Raw genomic sequence first — 19,459 nt, 5'->3', positions numbered from 1 at the left:
GTGCATACCCTTGATGGCCTGGAAAATTTCATGAGTGTTCTTAAAGTAAACACAGTGATTTGAATCTCTTGATGTGCATGATTATGTGGGGTTTTCTAGGTCAATTGATTAGTGGATTGTTTTCAGAAATTACCTCAGGCTGCTTATGGGAAGATCTTATTTATTTATTTTTCAAGAGAGAGGAAGGGAGAGAGAAAGAGGAGGAGAGAAGCATCAATGTGAGAGAGAAACATTGGTTGGTTGTCTCTCCTACATGCCCTGATCAGGGACCAGATCTGCAACTCAGGCATGTGATCCCACTGGGAATCGAACCAGCAACCTTTCACTTTGCAGGATGATGCCCAACCACACAAGTCAGGGCTGCTGTGACTCTTTGGGCTGCTTCTCTAGAAGCCTGGGCAGCCTCAGTGCCTTTTCCTCTAGGATGGGTTGGCCTCTAGAGAAGGCTAGGCTGACCCTTGGGGTCAGGCTCCTGCTCCCTCCCCATCCCTTCCTGATTCCCACCACACAGTGAGAGGGTGGGTGGTTTTGCTCGAACACTTATTTCCCTGCACTGTGCCCTCTCAATCACATATGGTCAGTGACAGACACCCCTAGAGACTGCATGCCGAGCAGGGCTGCCTTCCCTCCACCTCATCCCCAGTCTCCTTCCCAAGCCCCTGCCAGGTGGCTGGGCCCCAGCTGGCTCCTCCAACACTTGCCCTGCCTGGGGGACCAGCTGGGACCTGGCAGCGGCGAGATGCTCAACGTGAACAGCATCTGCCCAGGACACTGAGAACTAGCCGGGAGGGGCCCACATCTGCTGCAGCAAGGCCCCTGGGCCAGGGCTGAGGTCTTCTGCTCACTGGCAGTCCAGACAAGGTCCTGCCCCAAGGAACAAGCAGGTGCCAGGAGAGATGCTGGGCTCCTAGCTTTGTTCCCCTGCAGCCTGTCGCCCTGCAGGCTCTGGGCCCCACCTAACTGGGTCCCTTTGGTTTTGTTCCTTGTCCCTTCCTTCTGCCTACTTGCCAGGCTCCAGGGCCTGCCTTGCTCAGGACTCAGATGGCTACATTGAGTCTGATATTATCGGACGCAGAATCCTGGAATCGTCAAATCCCAGAGACGTCAGAGCTCATTTGATCTGACCCTTCCCCAGAGCTATACATACTGTCCTTGAACCATGGAGATAGGAAGTTCCACTCAGCTGAGTTTATTAAGCCCCAGTGGCATGCAAGTCTCTCTGCTTATCAGGGCATGGAGACAGTGAGTTGGGCAGTGGGAAAGACGAGGCAGAGAGAAATAAGATCCAGCCTGACTTAGGAGTCCCACAGGCGAATCGGGAAGACAGTCTTGCACATGACACCACACATTTGAGTGTGATTCTGGCTGGTGCAGGAAGGGATGCTCACTATGGGAGGTGACAGGGCCCGGGTGACAGTCAGCAGGACTGGGAACTGTGATGCTCTGGCAGGGCCATGTCTTGTGCAATGGGGGCTGCTGCTACTCCGATCTGGTGACGGGGAGTTGGGGAGAGGTTCGGATGAAGGCTGGAGAAGTGGTGGATCCAGCCTGGCAGGTCTTTGTCCTTTTGATCTTGTCCCAGATTTTCAGGCCCCAGGTCAAACACCCCTTCTCTGGGAACTGCGCAGAACAGACCTAGCACCAAGGTCTGAGACAGCCATTCTCGGAAAGGCCCGCTGGCAAGCCTGGCCCTTGGCTGGAGTCCGGGAACTTGGAGTTCAGGAGGGTTCCCATGATTCTCTGAGAACAGGGGCTCATTGTGCCTAATCATTTGTGCAAATAACACGGCTTATGCCAAACACCTGCTTGCCTTTGGGGAGTGTGGGATTCTGGGATGTGCCAGGCAGGGGGGCCTATCTGAACAGCCCCCAATAAACACCCTGGTGCTGGGGCTCTAATGAGCTTCCTTGGTAGAAAACCTTCCATGTGTTGTCACAATTGAATGAAGCGTGTCCTGTGTGACTCCACTGGGAAAGGACTCTTGGAAGCCCGCCCCTGGTTTCCTCTTGCCTTTCCCTGTGCCAATTTTACTCAATAGCCTTTTACTATAACAGATACAGCTGTGAGTGTGACTATATGTGGGCTCTTGCGAGGTCTCCTAGCAAATCACTGAACCCGGGGTTCTTATGGACCATCAACACAAGAGCCTCCTAGTCAGTAAGCAACATACTGAATCTCTTCTTTCTTAGGATCCTGCAGAAGAGAGAGGTCCCTTGGAGGTGAGATGAAGAGTGTACATTATTGGGTGTTGGGAGCTGCTAGCTTGGGCTCCTGGGGGGTGTGACACAGGGAGCTTGGCTAAGTGAGGAGGAGAAGCAGCTTTGGAGGGGAAACCATGGTGGAGATGCCTCATGGGCTGAGGGCCAGCTCTGGACCAGGCCCTGTGCGGTAGGCTGCACCCACCTGGGTCATCTTTTTCACTCCTCCCAGAGCCCAGAGAGCATGGGGAGTTATGAGAGCCCTAGGGGTCCAGAGGGAAGGCACATGGTGTGCCCTGGGCAGGAAGGCCTGGCACATGGGCTCCCACGCCTGTGCCCAGGTGGCAGATTCCAAAGCCCATGGACTCCTAGTAGTGCCTGAGACACAGGCTGGAGCAGAGGCCACTAGAGGACCCCATGCCCACTCTTCCTTTCTAAAGACATAACTCCCCGTTTCTAGCTGGGCACCTGGCCACACTTCTCGGCTCCCTTGCAACTCCATGTGCCCAGTGACTCCCTGGTGAAGAGCAGCACTCTAGGATGCCAGCAGAAGTGACTGACACTCCTCCCTGGCTGTGGCCTCCCCTCTTCTCTGCCTCTTCCTACTGGCTGGGACACAAACACGGTGGCTCCATCTTGTCTGTGTGGCAACCGGAGGAAGGATCCTGGGTCTCACACTCCCCTGAGTCACTGTCCAGCCTGGGACTGCCCAGGCCTGAGCCAGTTTTGCAGAAAGACATAGATGTTTATTTTGTTTAAGCCACTGTTATTTTTGGGTCTCTGATATAGGAGCCAAATCTATATCCTAATTCTAAGGGTCTCAAACATTTTTTCCATGACCACAGAAAGAAGTAGATTTTACTTTGTGATGTGTGACTAGGACAAAGCTTCATGAAGCAATACTAACCCCGACTACACAGTCTGATTCCAATATTTAATTTTGTTTAGTTTCTTAGGAAATGCTGGTTGTGTGCTCGCTAAATTGTTGTCACCTGAAGTCAGAAAAACATCATCTTGATTATTTCCCAGGCTGCCCCTGCTCCCCTTAGACCACCCGCTTTCCCACTTCTCTGCTCTGCCTTCCCCCTCCCTCTTCTCCCTTACTCAACAAATATTACAGAGTGTCCACTCTGGGCCAGAAACCACTCCACCGGTCATCCTGGTAACAGTGGCAAGGAGCTGAGAGAGGAATACAAATCTGACTGCCAGTGGCCAGGAGAGGCTTCCTGGTAGAGGTGGCATTTGCAACAGGCCTTGAAGGACAGAGATCGAAGTGGTAGGGCAACGTCCTACAGGACTGGCCCCAGTTCCACCGCAGGCTCAGTTTCAGCCCCTCCCAACCTCATAGTCATGAGATGCTAGCCACACTGGTTTTCCTTCTGAGTTTCAATAAAGCCTAAATCTTTTCTACTCTAGGACCCCCACGTTCTGTTCCCTCTGCCTGGAATGCTCTTCCTCTGCCTCACTCTTGGTCACCCAACTTCTACCCACTGCTGAATTGCCTGGGCTAGTGCCTACTTCTAGTCAGGGGATGATCAACAACAATCTGTTGAATGAATGAATTCCGACTCAGTCTTCTTCATCTATCACTTGGACAACTGCAGTAGCCTCTGACCTGGTCTTCTAGCCCCCTCCTTTCTAGCACTCCTGGTCCATCTTTGTCACAACTGCCATGGAGACAGGGCACTCTCCTTCCTCTACATTAAACCCTCAGCAGCTCCCTTTTACCCACAGGGTAAAAGTCAAGTTCCTTTTGACTAGCATTTTGGAAGACTGGTGATTTGGCCCCAGCATCTTCTCTTTCTTCGTCACCTCCTGTGCCTCAGAGCCTTAGCTTAGGCTCTATCCCCACCTGGACATTCTCTCCATTCTCTTTCTTTACCTGCTAAACTCCTACACATCCTTAGAAACCCAGAGCAAACGTTACGTCTCCCTTCCACTTCCTCAGGCAGAGAGTACCAGGCTACCTCAGTTCCTCACTGGCCTTGTGCCGGCCTATGTCCTGGGACAGGGATTTCCCTGCTAGATCTCCCTGAGGACACAGATCTTGTCTTTTCACATATGCATCCCTGAATCCTGGTATCTTGTTCCAATTAAGCCCCAATATCATCGCCCTTGTCTAAAATATTTATCATCACTCCTGGTGCTGTTTATCACCATTAGAGATTCACTTCTCTTAAATTGCTTGAACAATTTTACCCTTTCCTGTAGAAACTTTCTGCAAATTGCTTCCAAGCCAACCTATCCCACCTGTTTCTTACTGGAAATCAGAATGCCAATGTTTTATATGAGTTGCTGAAAACTTTATGTTTAGTTAAAAGAAACAAGTTTTTAGTAATTTTGTTTATTTTGTAAATTGGTGCATCATTTAAGGCATATTAATTTTTTTTGGTCAAATTGGACTACTTTCTACCTCCTGAACTGCTCTCCCAACTTATATTTATATTTCAAAAGGAACCTTAACCACCTGGCGGGTTGCTCAGTGAGTTGTAGTGTCATCCCATGTACCAAAAGGTTTTAGGTTCGATCCTGGTCAGGGCACATACTTAGTTTGCAGATTAGATCCCTGTTTGGTGTGTGTACAGGTGGCTGCTGACTGATGTTTCTCTCTCTCTCTCTCTCTCTCAAATCAATAAACTTAGCCTGGGGTGAGAATTTTAAAAAAAAGAAAAGAAAAGAAACAACGCAAAGGAATGACTGACTGTAAGGGTGGAACTGTGTGCCTTTTGGGGCAGAAACATCACAGAGGCTCCCATTTGTTAGCTTCTCTGCCCTTATCTGTATTCACACCCCTGTGCTCTTTCAGTTTTACTCTAACAGCACCAAGTGCTCAGATTCTCACCAGGAAGTGCCACACGGATGACCTTTCTGACCTGGAGGGAGGGCTGCACCATCCTCCTCTGCTCTCATTGGGTGCTTGGTCAACAGGGGGAGGTTTTGGAAACAGGACCATATCATCCAGGACCCTTTAGTTGCAAGTGACAGAAACCCAACTCAGCCTGACCTAGACAGAGGATTCATTGGCCTTTACAGAGGGGGAAGATATTGAAACAGCTCTTGGAAGCGAAGGAAGAAGTCTGGACCAGGGCCTCAGAGATGGCAACTGTGAGGTTAATGCCCCCAGGATTCTACCCATGCTCATCTCCCCTTTACTCTGTTTCTTTTTACCTGTTGCCCTCATTCTCTCCGACTCCTTATGGGCCTTCTCCATGTGGCAGGGAACAGCTGCTCCAGCAGAGAGAGAGAGCTGCTGACTCCCCAAGTCTATATATCGATCCCAGGGAAGGACTCCGACTGGACCCATTACTGCTGCCAGGTGGATGGAGTGCTGTGATTGGCCAGCTGGGATAATGTGGCCATTCTGCAGCCAGCACATGGGTCTGTTACCAGAGGAAGGGACACAGGAAGCTTCCTGGAAAGATACAATACCAACAGTCCTCTACATAAGAGGAGAGGAGAGTAGTTTTTGAAGAAAAAATCACAGGGATGTAGAAAAATGTCACACACTCTACTTAGCATGCTGGAGAGCCCAGGATTTTTAAAGATCTTAACTCTTCACTATTAGTTCCAACCTACTGATCCCACCCAGCCACGCATTTCCATTTCAGCTAAGCTCACTGCTCGTTGCTCAGTGAATAAATATTCATAGAGGAATGAATACGTTTTTCTCTATATGGCCCACACTTCACTACTTCTGGGACTTTCATTGCTCTGTCCTCTTCTGGAACATGCCTACCACCACACCTGTTTCTCCTTTTTAAAAAAATCATATCCATTCTTTAAGTTCAAATGCCACCTCCTCTAGGAAGCCTTCCCTGATCCCACAATGAGCAGGGTTCCCTCTGCTCTTTATAGACTCTAACCTGATTTTGTCATTTGTGTTATGCATTGGTTCAGCAGAAAGAACTTTCCAATCATTAGTCCATCATAAGACAGCAGGTAGTGAGCTCTCCATCCCTGGAGCTGTAAAGTGGATGTTGTAGAAAAATGAGGACTTTTTGGGGACTGTATATTAGTCTCCTAGGTCTGCTGTAAGAAATTACCACAAATTGGGTAGCTTAAGACAACAGAAGTTTATTCTCCCACAGTTCTGGAGCCCAAAATTAAAATTTCAGTGGAGAATTCATTCCAGACCTCTCTCCTGGCTTTTGGTGGTTGCTAGTAGTCCCTGGCATTCCTTGGCTTGCAGACACATCCCTCCAGTCTGTCTCCATTTTCACATGGCGTTCTCCTCTATGTCTCTCAGTGAGTGTCCTTTCATCTTCTTCTAACACCACAAGTCATTGGATTTAGGACCCACCCTTAAACCCAGGATGATTTTATCTCAAGACCCTTTAACTTAGTACATCCACTAAGACCCTATTTCCAAATAAGGCCACATTCTGAGTTTCAGAGAGGACATGAGCATTTGGGAGACACACGCTGCAGGGATCCTGTGTAGGACAAACTGAAGACAAACAAAAGTGGCTGCAGTAGAGGCCAGACAGACCTCAGCCCCCGTCATCCTCAGATCTGGTTTGCAAAAGAAGTCAGAGATCTGGATTTTTATGTAAAACATCCAGATTTTTAAATGCTGGCAACATAGTCAAAACGTCTTTAAACGTTGTGGTCCATACATCTGTCTGTTTATAGGTGGTGCATCTAAAATCCAGGTTCGGCCTATGGAGTTCCAGGAGTTTGCGGCCTCTAGTGGAAGCTCAAGCTCGGCTTCTGTGAGCTCAGAGAACAAGGCCTTGCACTCCCACAAGACGCCACCAGATGGCGCGCCAGTCATTGCGTTAGGCAGGTCTCTTCCATCCATGCCCGGGACATGTCCAGGAATTGAAATCCAACAAAGGGGGTTTTTTAAGTCAGAAGTGGTAAGGGGAAGCGGAGGGTGTGTACTGGTTGGGGCTGAGGGTGCTGGGGAGGGGAGTGGTAGTAAGCTAATGGTCAGAGCTCACTGTATTTAAATTTACTCTTCCATTATTATCTCAATTTTTGATGCCTGCTACCTCTTGTTTGCTATTGATACTTGCTCCCTTGGCTGACAAAACTAGTCCAAAGGCAGCAAAGATATACTACAGGGAAAATAGAGAAACAGCCGATAGTGTTTAATAGCTTTTCTTTATTCTAAATAAATCAATTAACTTAAAAAAATGACACCTGCAATGGCAAAAAATTTTAAACCATACAAAAGATTCCTCCTCCCACTGCCAACCCCTGTATCTCTGTAAACACATCCCCATTGCTTCAAGGGCTCTGAATTCAGGGATTAGGATTATTTTTTGTTGGTGCACATATATAATACACTTTTCTTACAAGGGAAATTCTGCATTGTTTGCACAGTGGAATTATGAGTATCAATACAGATGGTTATTGATGTCTATATAAATATGGCCCTGATAATCCTTATAAAAATCACAGGATGTATAATAGCTATGAGAGGGACATTTCCAGGAATTTAATTATTCATAGTTTGACTTTTATATGCAAATCTTAGCAATGTACAGTATTTTCAATATTTAATGTGTTTTTTACTTTTAATTATGGAAAGATTCAAACACAGAAATGGAGGGAAGAGTATAATGAACTTTCATGCTTCAACAATTAGCATCTCAGAACCAGTCTTGCCCCTCCTCCAATGTATGCTTTTTGTTTGTTTGCTAGAAGATTTCAAAGCATATCTCAGACACAGTGTCACAACCAAAAATACTTGACTAATGCACATTCACTTACTTTTTTGTTGTTCTTTTTCTTCATAAGAGAACTCATGGCCAACTGGCCCAAGACAAATTACCACCCAACTCAGGGCAATGAGAGCCCCTATTGATTCCATTGTAGCCTCCACTGTCTTAGGGGTGGGAGTCCACATCTTTTTCTTTATTCCCATCAGCAGGTTCACTTTTCTGTTTTCCACTGATTTTTAAAAAATTATTTAATATAGGTAATACTCTAGTCAAAGAATTGCCCAAAACTCAGACGAAAATGGCCACTGCCCAAGTCCATCTGTTGGCTGACACTCAGGGCCCCTATGTCATCATAGCTCAAAGTGTGTGGGGGTCAGCTAAACCGTGAAATGGCTGAATTTTGTGTAGATAAAAGATAGTTCATGGGTGTCAATGTCAAATGTACAATAAAGGGTTGAAGATTATAGGGCTTCCATCTCCCTCAGGTTGTCTTGACTGCCCTGGATATTGGTGAGGACTCCATGTGGAAAATTATGTCTTTCGAAGATGGTTGCAGCATCTCCCAATCCACATGTTCTTGAGTGACCTTCACATGCCTCCCACTGAGAGATGATGTCCAGGCCCTTTCTCCTTGAATCTCTTGGACCTGCAGCTTGCTCATAACCAATAGAATGCAACAGAAGTAACACCAATGCTTTCCAGCACTGGCCAGAAACACATGACGCAGGTCTGCCTGGTTAGCTAGAGCACTCAGGCTTAAAGCCTGAGCTGCCAGGTAAGTTGGCTGACAGTCCTGAAGCCACCATTCTGTTAGGAAGCTCAACTGTCACCTGTGAAGAGAGCCCATGGAGAGAGAGCCCGTTCTTCAGCTGCGCCAGTCTCTTGGTGTTCCAGTACCAGGCGCCATCTGACGACAGCCTCATGAGATCTTGAGCCAGAACCACCCCACTGAGCCTGTCCTTGATTTTCTGGCCCACAGGAATCATGAAAGAGAATAAAATAATTGCTGTCACTTTAAGTCAGTAAGTTTGGAGGTGATTTGTTACTCAGCAATAAATAACCATATTGTTGGTTCGTGACAACTGTCCTAGCATATAACTTTTGTTACTGTTGTTGTGGCTATTGATTACTGTGATTTCAGTTTGCCTGTCCTGGAAAATCTCAGCAGGAGCTGGTGGCCTGTCTCTCTCTCTCTCCTCTGATGTGCTAGGAACCTCTTAGCACCTGTCAGGAACTCCTCACTGTTTAAATATTTACTTATTGTTGACAATTGGAGCCTCTTGTGTGCTAGTGATACCCACTCCCTTGGCAGAGCACCCCCATGCGCCCCTGGGGTGGGGAGTAGGAAGCTTCTAGCCTTGGGCACAGTAAATAGCTTTCTGTGTATTCTGATGCAGTAACCCCCAAACGTTCTGCTACCTGTGCCAGAGAGTACACCATGAATAGCTGCTTTCTGGGATGTGTCCCTGTCTCTCCTTGTGAAAGATGAACAGTTTCTGACCCTATCTCACCCCACTCCACTGTGAGGGGCTGAGTGAGCTTCTTTCCAGAATGGGGCCAGCAGAGGGGTGCTGCAGGGCATTTCTCATTCAGACCATCTGACATCTGCAGACCCTTCAGCCCCACATCAAAACTGACCAGCACCCTGTCCTCAGGGAGCAGGAGGGGACCCATCACACACTCTTTATAAAACAACCTCCCTCCTCCACACCACCTGCCTCTCCAGAGAACTCTAGCCTCTCTAATACCAAAAGCAGTCACTTCTATGGGGACTAGGAATTAATACCTAGAGACATTTCTGTCTTTCCTTTGGTTGCTAGAAAATGTACAGCCACAGTTGTGACTCAGCATGCTAAGGTTATAGATCATGCTGGTAGAAAAACAAAGAAAAATATCAGTTACAATTTTATTACCCAGAAATGAGGAGACTGAATTCTGTGGCATAGCCTCCCAGACTCTACATAAACATAAAAGTGGGAATTTATAACATATAGAGCTTATATACAACACAAGTGTTTTGTCACATTTTATACACCTTTCTGTAGGGCAGCGACTCAATTTCTTAGGAGCTACAGTCCTTCCAAGAATTTCATGAGACTTCCCCTTAGAAAAATACTCTTAGTCATACCTACAAATATGGCATTAGGTTCTAGGAAAAAACTATTTATAAATAAATTAGATTCTACAGCTGTAATTTCCATTTTTATGGTTGCATAGTATTCAATGGTGTGACTGTGCTGTCATTGACTTAGCCAGCCCCCTGTTGTTGGACATTTAGGTTGCTTCTAATGTTTCACTGTTTGAAACTAGACTAAAAATGTCTGTAGCAAAATCATTATGAACATCTTGTCCTCGCCTTAACTTATGCTAGTTGCAGTGTATGTGTCCTTGTGGCTGGAACAAGGCACGGCATGTTTAAATACAGGCAATTTTTAAAAAAGGAGGAATAGAATTGCCCCCACTGTAGCCCTGGGGTGCAGCCCAGGGCTCTTGACTCTGTCTCACCCAGGCTCAGCTCGGGCCAGGAGAGGGGGGCGCTGGGTGCCGCTCTAGGCCTCAGGGTGTTGAGGACGCCCGTGGTGCAGGCTGTGAGGGCTGCTGTGCTGCCTGGCTGTGCTGCCTGGGCCTGGCAGCAATGATTGATGCCATGGCCAGGGGAGAACAGGGGCTGTGTGTTCCCTCCTGGAGCCAGGCTGGGCACAACCAGGGGCTTGGGGGGGGGTAGGAGGAGGCAGGGGAAGGGGATGTAGCCAGAGGGTGGGTGGAAACAGCCACTTCCAAGGGCTTGGTGCACTGGCTGGCAAATCTTTATGTCCATAAAGCAAGGCTTCAACAGCAGGCAGGAGCCTGTCCTTGGGCCGCCAGCGAGGCCAGAGGCTGCCATGGAGGTGTGCAGGGACCAACTCAAACAGCGGCGGAGAAAGAGGCCTTTGTGGTGATCAGGGGGCTGGCTGCTGGGCTGGAGGGAGAATGCCAGCACTGTGTGGGGGCTATGGTCTACAGAGCCTGCCCTTCCATCCTCCCTTCCTTCTTTCCTCCCTTCCTTCCTTCCTCCCTTCTTTCCTTCCTTCCTTCCTCCCTCCCTCCCTCCCTCCCTCCCTTCCTTCCTTCCTTCCTTCCTTCCTTCCTTCCTTCCTTCCTTCCTTCCTTTCTTTTTCTTTCATCATTTTTCTTTTAAAATGTTTTCCTATTTATTAATTTGGTAATTACAAAACTGGCATGTGCTCCTTTACCTGGTGAATTCATTCTAAGATGGAGGAAGGGCGTAGGGATCTTCCCACCCCTGTTTCCCGCAGCTCAGGGCCCACCATGCCTGCCCAGGTCCCAGGTCCCAGGTCCCAGGTGCAAACATCTTACACAGCTAGCGTCTTTCTATCACTTGTTTCCTAAATAGATAGATAGATAGATAGATAAATAAATAAAGTACCAGGCCTCACCATCTCAATGGTTCTCAGTCTGGAATTTTTGGAAAGTGTTGAAGCTTTGCCGTTATTTTTGTGACAATGACTAGAGCGGGGGTCGGGGAGGACTGGTGCGAAACTCCATTGCACACAGGGACAAGGGATGCTAAACGCCCTTCAATGGCAGGACAGTTTCCACATCAACTGTGCAGCACGCTTGCTAGATTTAGCTCTATGTACGCTGCCCTCCAGCTAGTGGAACTATACCTCATCTATTCTCTTTAACACGCGCATAATAGGCAACAGTATGAATCTGCCAATGTTTACACAACCGCTTCTCATATGGAGAAATGGCTTTTCATGTGCCTAGGGATTTTTTTTCCTACTACTTCAAACAATATCACAAAACGATTCCTTTTTATTACATCCTTTGGGTGGGTGCTTTTATTCCCATAGGAAACTTGTAACGTTGGGGCTGCTGGGCTAAAGTAAGTGTGTATTTCCTATCTTAGAAGAAAATGTCAGATTATTTTCCAACAGGATGATGCAACATGCTCAGAACACGCACAGCTGGCTGTTCCCAGGTATCCCTGGTAGCTCAGAGTATTACTGTTTGTTTTAAATTCTTGCCTATTTGTAGGTGAAAAATACTATCTCACTATTGCTTTAATTTGAATTTTCCTAAACTCTGATGAGGCTGAGCATCTTTTTAATTTTTTTTTGGTTGTTAGCTTTCTTCTTCTCAATTCCTGCTTGACAGGCCCTCCCTCGTGGGGTGGGGGGACATTGCAGTAAGGTGCCTTACTCATCACCTCATATCAAGGGTCCGTGGTACGTACCACGGTTGGTGTTCACCGTGCTTCATAATCTTTGGACACGGGCCCCGCATGTTTGTGTTGCTGGGGCCCTGCCTCAAACCCATGCAGCCGTCAGGTGCCACCCCCAGGGCTCCTGGCTTCATTCTCCAGCACCTCAAAGTCAAGGGGACACAGGCCAAGCTCTCCTGAGAGCTCTGCCTATGGTTCTGAGCCACCAGGTGGCAGCACCTGCTCCTTGCAGGAACCCCCAGTCTCCACACACAATTCCAGGAGTTTCCCCAGCACCTGGCTGGGAGGTCGTGACAGGGTCAGCCACACTCCCACCACCATGGATCCAAGTGGAAACAGTGGCTCATCACCCTCACATTTTTCCCCCTTAAGCGGCTACCCCCTCCATGCTCTGCCTGTGACTGACTGAGGGTGGGAGCTGCTGGGATGCGCTTGGTTTGGCCAGCTTGGTGGGCGCTGGGGAGAGGTTTTGGCACACAAGCCTGTGCTGGGTGCTAGAGGCAGAAGTGAAGTAGAACCAGCCAAGGCCTAGACCCTGTGGGGCTCACAGGTTGGTGGTCTGGGACCATAAATCTGAAATGAAGCAGGTAACTAAAAGTCACCAGGCATGATGAGCATCCAGCAGAGCAGGGGGTGGGGGGCGGGAGGGACGCTGCTCACACAGTCAGGCCAGGGGTTCTTCCTGAGAGGGTGGCACTGAATGAGGCCTGAAGGGCGAGGGGGCCAGAAGAGTCCGGTTCACCATTCTGCCTTGGGGGGTGCAGAGTAGCCCTAGGGCCATCCCCACCTGACCCCCAGCACTGCTTGCCAGCCTCAGCTCAGGTGGAATTTTCCCCAGATGGGAGCCCCGCCCTGCCTGCAGCCCCCAAGCACACCTCGCTGTAAGCGTCTGTCTCCACAGCTGCCATCTGCTCCCGGGCAGGAAAGGGTGGGCGGCAGGCCTGCTTCCTCCTGCTCTTCCGTCCTCCAGCCCTGCCCCGCCTTCCCTGCCACCCCACCCTGTAATTTTGTCCTCTGCCAAGGGAACTCATTTGGGATTTACCCAGGACTGATCTCATTCAGGAGGAGAACACAGTCCTCTGCCCCCTCCCCAAGACAGGCCTCAGCCCACCTACTGCCATCACCTTCCCACTGAGGCCTGTGCCACCCGGTGGGGGTGGCACAGCTTGTCCTGGCCCTGCTGTGGCTCAGTGGGTGACTGGCACATCACTGATTCTTTCTGGGCCTTTCCAAACTAACAGCACAGAGTTCAGCTGAAGAGAACTAAGAACCCCTGAGCATCTCAGGTGGCAAGGAGCTGCGTCTTGTCCCCATGCGGCACAGGGGAAAGGAGGTCGAGTCACATGTGCTGGTTCCGAGGCTTTATGGTGTGGAGCCCAGAAGCCAGGCCTAGAGGGTAGGACCTGTGCTCTAATCTTATCTCTCACCCCCACCAGCCAGGAGGCCCAGCATGCAAGACTCAGTCTCCTCACCCATAAAATTGAGATAAAGCTCTCTTTCTCTCAGGGCTGCTATGGGATTAAAATGAGATAAAAGACAATAAAGGGTCTCAGAGAGAGCAGCTCCTGGGGAAGGCAGCTTGCCGTCTGTAGAATAAGACCCCAGCCTCAGCCCCACATAAGCCTCGGACTATATAAACCTCGTGCAACTTCAGACAGAACTCAAAGGAGTAGGTGTTAAAGATGTGCCTCCCTTGGTGGCCAGAAGGAATTTGGGAGGGGCACTATGACAGGAGGCAGACGTTCTTCAAGGGTGTCTATGTGCCAGTGGCCCATTTTGCCAATGTTCCTGGACCCCAGTTTCCCTTTCTGTAAATAAGAATCCTCATGCCTCACAGCTGCGCATATTAGCAGCTCACCAAGTTAAAAGCTCATATTATTGCTGTTGCTTTTTATCAATGAGGGAGATGAGAGGCAGGCATATGTGTTCCCATTTTAAGATGAGGAGCGTAAACCATAGAGGAACCCCAGTGACAAACTTGCCCCCTCTCTGCCTCTTCTCCAGGCGGGAGGAGACGGCTCCAGAGCCTAGAAGGTGGGTTAGGGGAGGCCTGAGCACCAGGGGCAGGGAGCAGCTTTCAACTCTAAAATATCAGATCAGGTAGGTCACCAGGGGACAGGACACTCTGGGAGACAAAAACAAGTCCCAACCATTTCCTGGTTGGGCTCTGAAAGCCAACACCAACTCTTTTTGCGCCATAAATAAATTTCACATTTAAGTAAATATGGAATGACTTGACATTTTATTCCTTCCGCAAAAGAAAAAGGGCATTTATCCCTCCTTCAAAAGCTGGTTCCTTATTTTCAGCTCCTCTCTGACCTCACCCAGAATTTTCTCTTCTCTTCTCCCGGGGGTGGTGTCAAGCCAGGCACAGGTGGGCGGTACTTGGTCCCCAGGCCACAGACGGATTCTGTAGATCTTTCTTGGGACCTCAGAGTGGATTTTCCCTCTGAAGCAATACTGTCTGTGGCTCTTTGACTCCCAGGCTAGGTCAGCGTCTATTCATGGAGGCGGAGAGGAAAAAGCAAGGGCTTTGGAGTCAGATGACCTGGTATCACCCCAGCTCTGCTATGTCTAGCTTGTGACCTTGGGGAGGTGTCTCAGCTTGTTAGTGCTCCACTTCCCCAGTCTGTCAATGTTGGAAGACAGTTCTCCTGGGGCCTCTGGAATTTCTGCAAGTCTTGTGACAGCTTTTGCTCTGGACTATTTTTTCAAGGATGTGTGTTTAGCAAACATTCTGGGAATATAGAAATAGTCTCCCCCCTCTCTAGCAAATTTGTTTCTTTTCCAGGGTAATAAAAACAATGTCTCTGTCCAGGGCAAAGGTTGGGCCAGTTTGCTAGTAGACCTCTTGTGAGATGGGGGGTTCCCTAATCTCAGGATTCCTCAGCTGTGACACAGACCCACTGGAGCCACAGCATCCACCTGGAAATGCCTCCCAGATGGCGTGTGCGACAAGGGGGCAAGGGAACCAGTACAGATATGGAGTTCATGTCACCTGTTTGGTCTGGAGTGACAAGTCCTTTGTTTTTGTCCCTGAAGTCTTGTGTCTTCTGCCAGCATTCACAGACCTGGCAAGCAGACCACTAGCCTGCAAGTAAAAGCTCAGACCCCCCCACGGTTCTTGGCAGTCTGTTTCCTGGCTGCAACACCCACCCTGCTGCTGGGAGGGTGAGACGCCAGGTCGCGCCTGGACCTTGGGGAGGGTTAATAAATAGAGGTTGGAACAATTTTACTGTCAGTGGATGGGAAGTTGGTTGTTCACAAGCACTCAGAATTCCCACCCAGGATGCCAGCAGCGCAGCATGTCCCGGGCCCTGGGGGTTAGGAATTGCATCCCATCTGGGGGGTCTGGGAACTTGGACAGGCTTGCAGGACCCGGGATAAGGGCTCCAGAAGGGTGCAGTATAAGTCCTTCTTGACCACTCTTTTAATCTCCTCCCCTCCTCAGAGACAGCCTCTATGATTAATTTAAAATCTTTTCAGACCTTCCTCTGTGCTTAAATGTGTTCAGAGAATGTAGAGTTTATTTTTACATAAATGATTTACACAGTATGTATTATTTTGCAATGCTCATTTTCACTCAAAAATACATCCCAGACACCTTTCTGTGTCAACTTACTTGGCTTTTAAGAATTGCTGGATGAGGCCCAGGCCCCACCGTGCTAGGCTTGCCCCTCGAGGCTTGCGCACCTGCCAACCCCCACTCCTCCCCACGCCACCCTGGTCCCCAGTGCCCACCCGGTCTGTCCAGCTCAGCTGTGATCAGGGCGATCCTCATCTTCAACAATCACAGGAAGCCTTACCATGAAGATACACAACAGCAAGTCATCAGGGAGACATTTCATTTGGCAACTAAGAGATGAACATCTTTGTAATTTCCTAGAAGGAGGATCATTAATTGGAGACTCTGACAACAAACTGATTTATAGACATTATGCAATGTGATATTTTGTCTTCTGTGTGGATTCTTCAGAAAGTGAATTTACTTGGCATTTTAGATCTAATTCAAGTATTTGTGGAAACATTTGACAAGTGTTTTGAAAAGGTTCATGAACTGAATTTAATTAGACAAGGTTCACAATATTCTTGCAGAAATGGTGATGGGGGGAATGGTATTGGAGACCAACATGAATGAGATAGTTACTCAAATTGATGCCCAAAATAAACTGGAGAAACTCTGAGCCTGGCTTAACGGGAGCTCCAGCCTGCGCTGTATCAGCTGTGAAGATGCTGAATCTTCTCAAGATCTCAAGAAATGTTAACATTGGTGATGCCCATACAAAGTGCCAAACCTGCCTTCTTTCAAATAAAAGAAATTAAAAGGCCACTCGCAGGTAAAATCCAGGAGGGAAAGCCATCTAAGTTTGCCATGAAGTTATTTACCAAAAATGAAGGAGTCTTAACTTTTGCTCTGGGATTTAAGTCAAGGTACTGTATAGAAGTTGTGTGAAATCAACATGGTGGGTAAATGTTGTTTTTCTTGCTCAAGTGATTTTGAAGAAATTGAGTAGTTTCAGTGTGATTTTTTCCCTTTCTTTCTAAACTGCCTTCCTAGGCACACCGAAGGCATGTCTCTATGTATTGGCTACAACAGTATTTCAAAAAGTGTTTGAAAAGCTTTTGAAGCATTGCTTTAAGTAATGTACAACCCAAAATGCTCGTGTTTGGTATGGATCACAAGTACGGCATATCTTAATTCTTTCTGTTATTTGTCACAATTGTTATTTAAAGTCAAGTATGTATTACATGGAAACATTATGACCTTTTCCTCTTAATTTAAATAAACTCCAAGGTAACTGGCCTTTAAAGTTCCTTTCTGTTTGCCTGATATCTCCTTTAGCAATTTTTTTTTACAACCCTCTTATTCAACAAAGTAAATGAAAGTATATTTTATCACTGTTCAAAAAAAAAAAAAAGAGGAAAGCCTGGCTGGTGTGGCTTAGTAGATTGATCCCCGCCCTGCGAACCAAAGGGTCACTGGATTGCTTCCCAGTCAGGACATGTGCCTGGGTTGCGGGCCAGGTCCCCAGCTGGGGTGTGTGTGAGAGGCAACCACACATTGATGTTTCTCTCCCTCCCTTTCTCCCTCCCTTTCTCCCTCCCTTGCCCTCGCTCTGAAAAATAAGAAATAAAATCTTTTTTAAGAAAGAAGAAGAAGAACTGCTGGGTGACATTCAGGATATGTCTAAACACTATGTACAACTCCCCTCTGGATGGACATTTGGTCGATTCCACTTTTCATCAGTACAGAGAAGATGCACATTGTACGTGTTGAACAGGCTCCTTGGGTGTATGGGAGAGGACTTATCCGGGGCGAAAATGAAGATGCTCCGCCCTCATATTATGAGTATGGAAATGGAGACCCAGGGCCTGCAGGCATCCATAGATCACACGGAGTCTTGGTCCCTGCTGTGTCCCCATCTCCTCCGCCCTAGGAGTCACCACCATGAGAGTGGGGGGTAGGTGTCAGACACCAGGCTGGGGAAAGGAGGGTAGGGGTGACTGGGTCACCGAGGCCCTTCTCCCCAAGATGCTGATGACAGGCCCTGTGGAGACAACTGGGAGGTCCCTGAGGAGCCACCTTGTGGGTGCCAGAGGGGGAAAACGGGCTGCCAAGGGCCCCAGGTTTCCTAAGAACCCTCTCCTAGATGCCCCACTTTGAAAAGAATCTCCGTCAAGGGTGACCCTGGGTTCAAAAGCTACGAAGCCCTTTTGCGGGGGCAGTCCCCTCAAGCTCAACCCAGCATCTGTTCACCAGCCCTCAGGTTTCCTAGGTTGCTGCTACCTATCACACATTCCTGTAGCCCAGGCATGGCATACCAAACCAGTTATGTCAGCCAACAGGGCAAGAGCTGGGGGTCAGGGCAGCCAGGACACTAGGCCTCTGACAGAAATGCCAGCTCATGTTCCTGAGAGCCCCTGCCAGGCTCTGTACTGGGCCTGCTGGGAACATCCATGGAAGACACAGCTCACTGAGGTCAGGTTGGCAGAAGGATGTGACATCAACTATAACAAGCAAATTAGAATTAACTAATAGTTAATTAACTCCCCATTTACTGGGGGCTAATGTGCCATGTTTTGTGCTAAGCTCTTCATCCCTTTTCTCCTATCCTTACAATAACCCTATGAGGTAGGTATTATTACAACCCCTATTTCACAGGCAAGGAAACAGGCTCGGAGAGGTTAAGAAATTTGGTTGAGGTCGCGCAGTCAATAAATAATGATTCTGGGGTTCAAATCAAGGACTGTGTGTCTCTAGCCTTCTGCCACCAAATAGTTCTTAGCCTGTAAAGAGTCCTGAGCCCCTGTGAGATTCTAAGGAAAGCCCTGAGGCTTCTAATCAGAAAAGCACCTGCAGTATAAACAGTCAACCCACTCATGTGCTCAGGGACCACTTAGTGGGTGCTCAGCCTGTGTAGTCACATGGGGTCTGTGCTTTGTTTAATGTACTTTTGTTGCCATCATGAAAGTATTCATACTTTTAGAACAATGGGTCCACATTTTAAAAAGTATGATATATTTTATTGATTATGTTGTTATAGCAGTTTCACTTTTTCCCCCTTTGCTCCCCTCTGCCCAGTACCCCCCTTCCCTCCAGCAATCCCACCCTGCTTAGTTTATGTTCACCGGTCATGCATATATGTTCACCCTTTCCTATATTATTCTTAACTTACCCCTGTCTATTTTGTACCAAATAATTATGCTTATTAATCCCTGCACCATTTCCCAATTTCTCCCCCTTCCCCCTCCCAGCTGATAACCCTCCAAATGATCCCCATTCCTATGATTCTGTTCCTATTCTGGTTTGCTTAGTGGATTTTGTTCTTACTTTTTAGATTCAGTTGTTGATAGTTGTGGGTTTGTTGTCATTTTATTGTTCATAATTTTGACCTTCTTTTTCTTAAGTAAGTCCCTTTGACATTTCATATAATAATGGCTTGGTGATGATGTGCTCCTTTAGCTTTACCTTGTCTGGGAAGCACTTCATCTGCCCTTCCATTCTAAATGATAGCTTTGCTGGATAGAGTAGTCTTGGTTGTAAGTCCTTGCTTTTCATCACCTTGAATACTTCTTGCCAGTCCCTTCTCGCCTGCAAAGTTTCTTCTGAGAAATCATCTGATAGTCTTATAGGCACCCCTTTGTAGGTAACTCTCTGCTTTTCTCTTGCTTCTTTTAAGATTCTCTCGTTATCTTAAACCTTTGGCATTTTAATTATGATGTGTCTTGGTGTGGTCCTCTTTGGGTCTAGCTTGTTTGGGACTCTGTGCTTCCTCAACTTGTATGTCTATTTCCTTCACCAAATTTTGCAAGTTTTCCTTCATTATTTTCTCACATAAGTTTTCAATTTCTTGCTCTTCCTC

At 47.9% G+C, this 19,459-nt stretch overlaps 1 pseudogene; it reads left to right on the top strand.

The window, feature by feature from the left end:
* The first annotated feature begins 6,859 nt into the window (after window positions 1-6,859).
* LOC150010253 (AP-3 complex subunit sigma-1 pseudogene) lies at window positions 6,860-16,408 on the top strand (annotated as a pseudogene).
* Window positions 16,409-19,459: the final 3,051 nt, after the last annotated feature.

This window comes from Furipterus horrens, unplaced genomic scaffold (assembly GCF_987537825.1).
Source record: "Furipterus horrens unplaced genomic scaffold, mFurHor1.1.pri manual_scaffold_5, whole genome shotgun sequence".
NCBI lineage: Eukaryota > Metazoa > Chordata > Mammalia > Chiroptera > Furipteridae > Furipterus > Furipterus horrens.
This window is presented reverse-complemented; position numbering and strand designations above follow the sequence as displayed.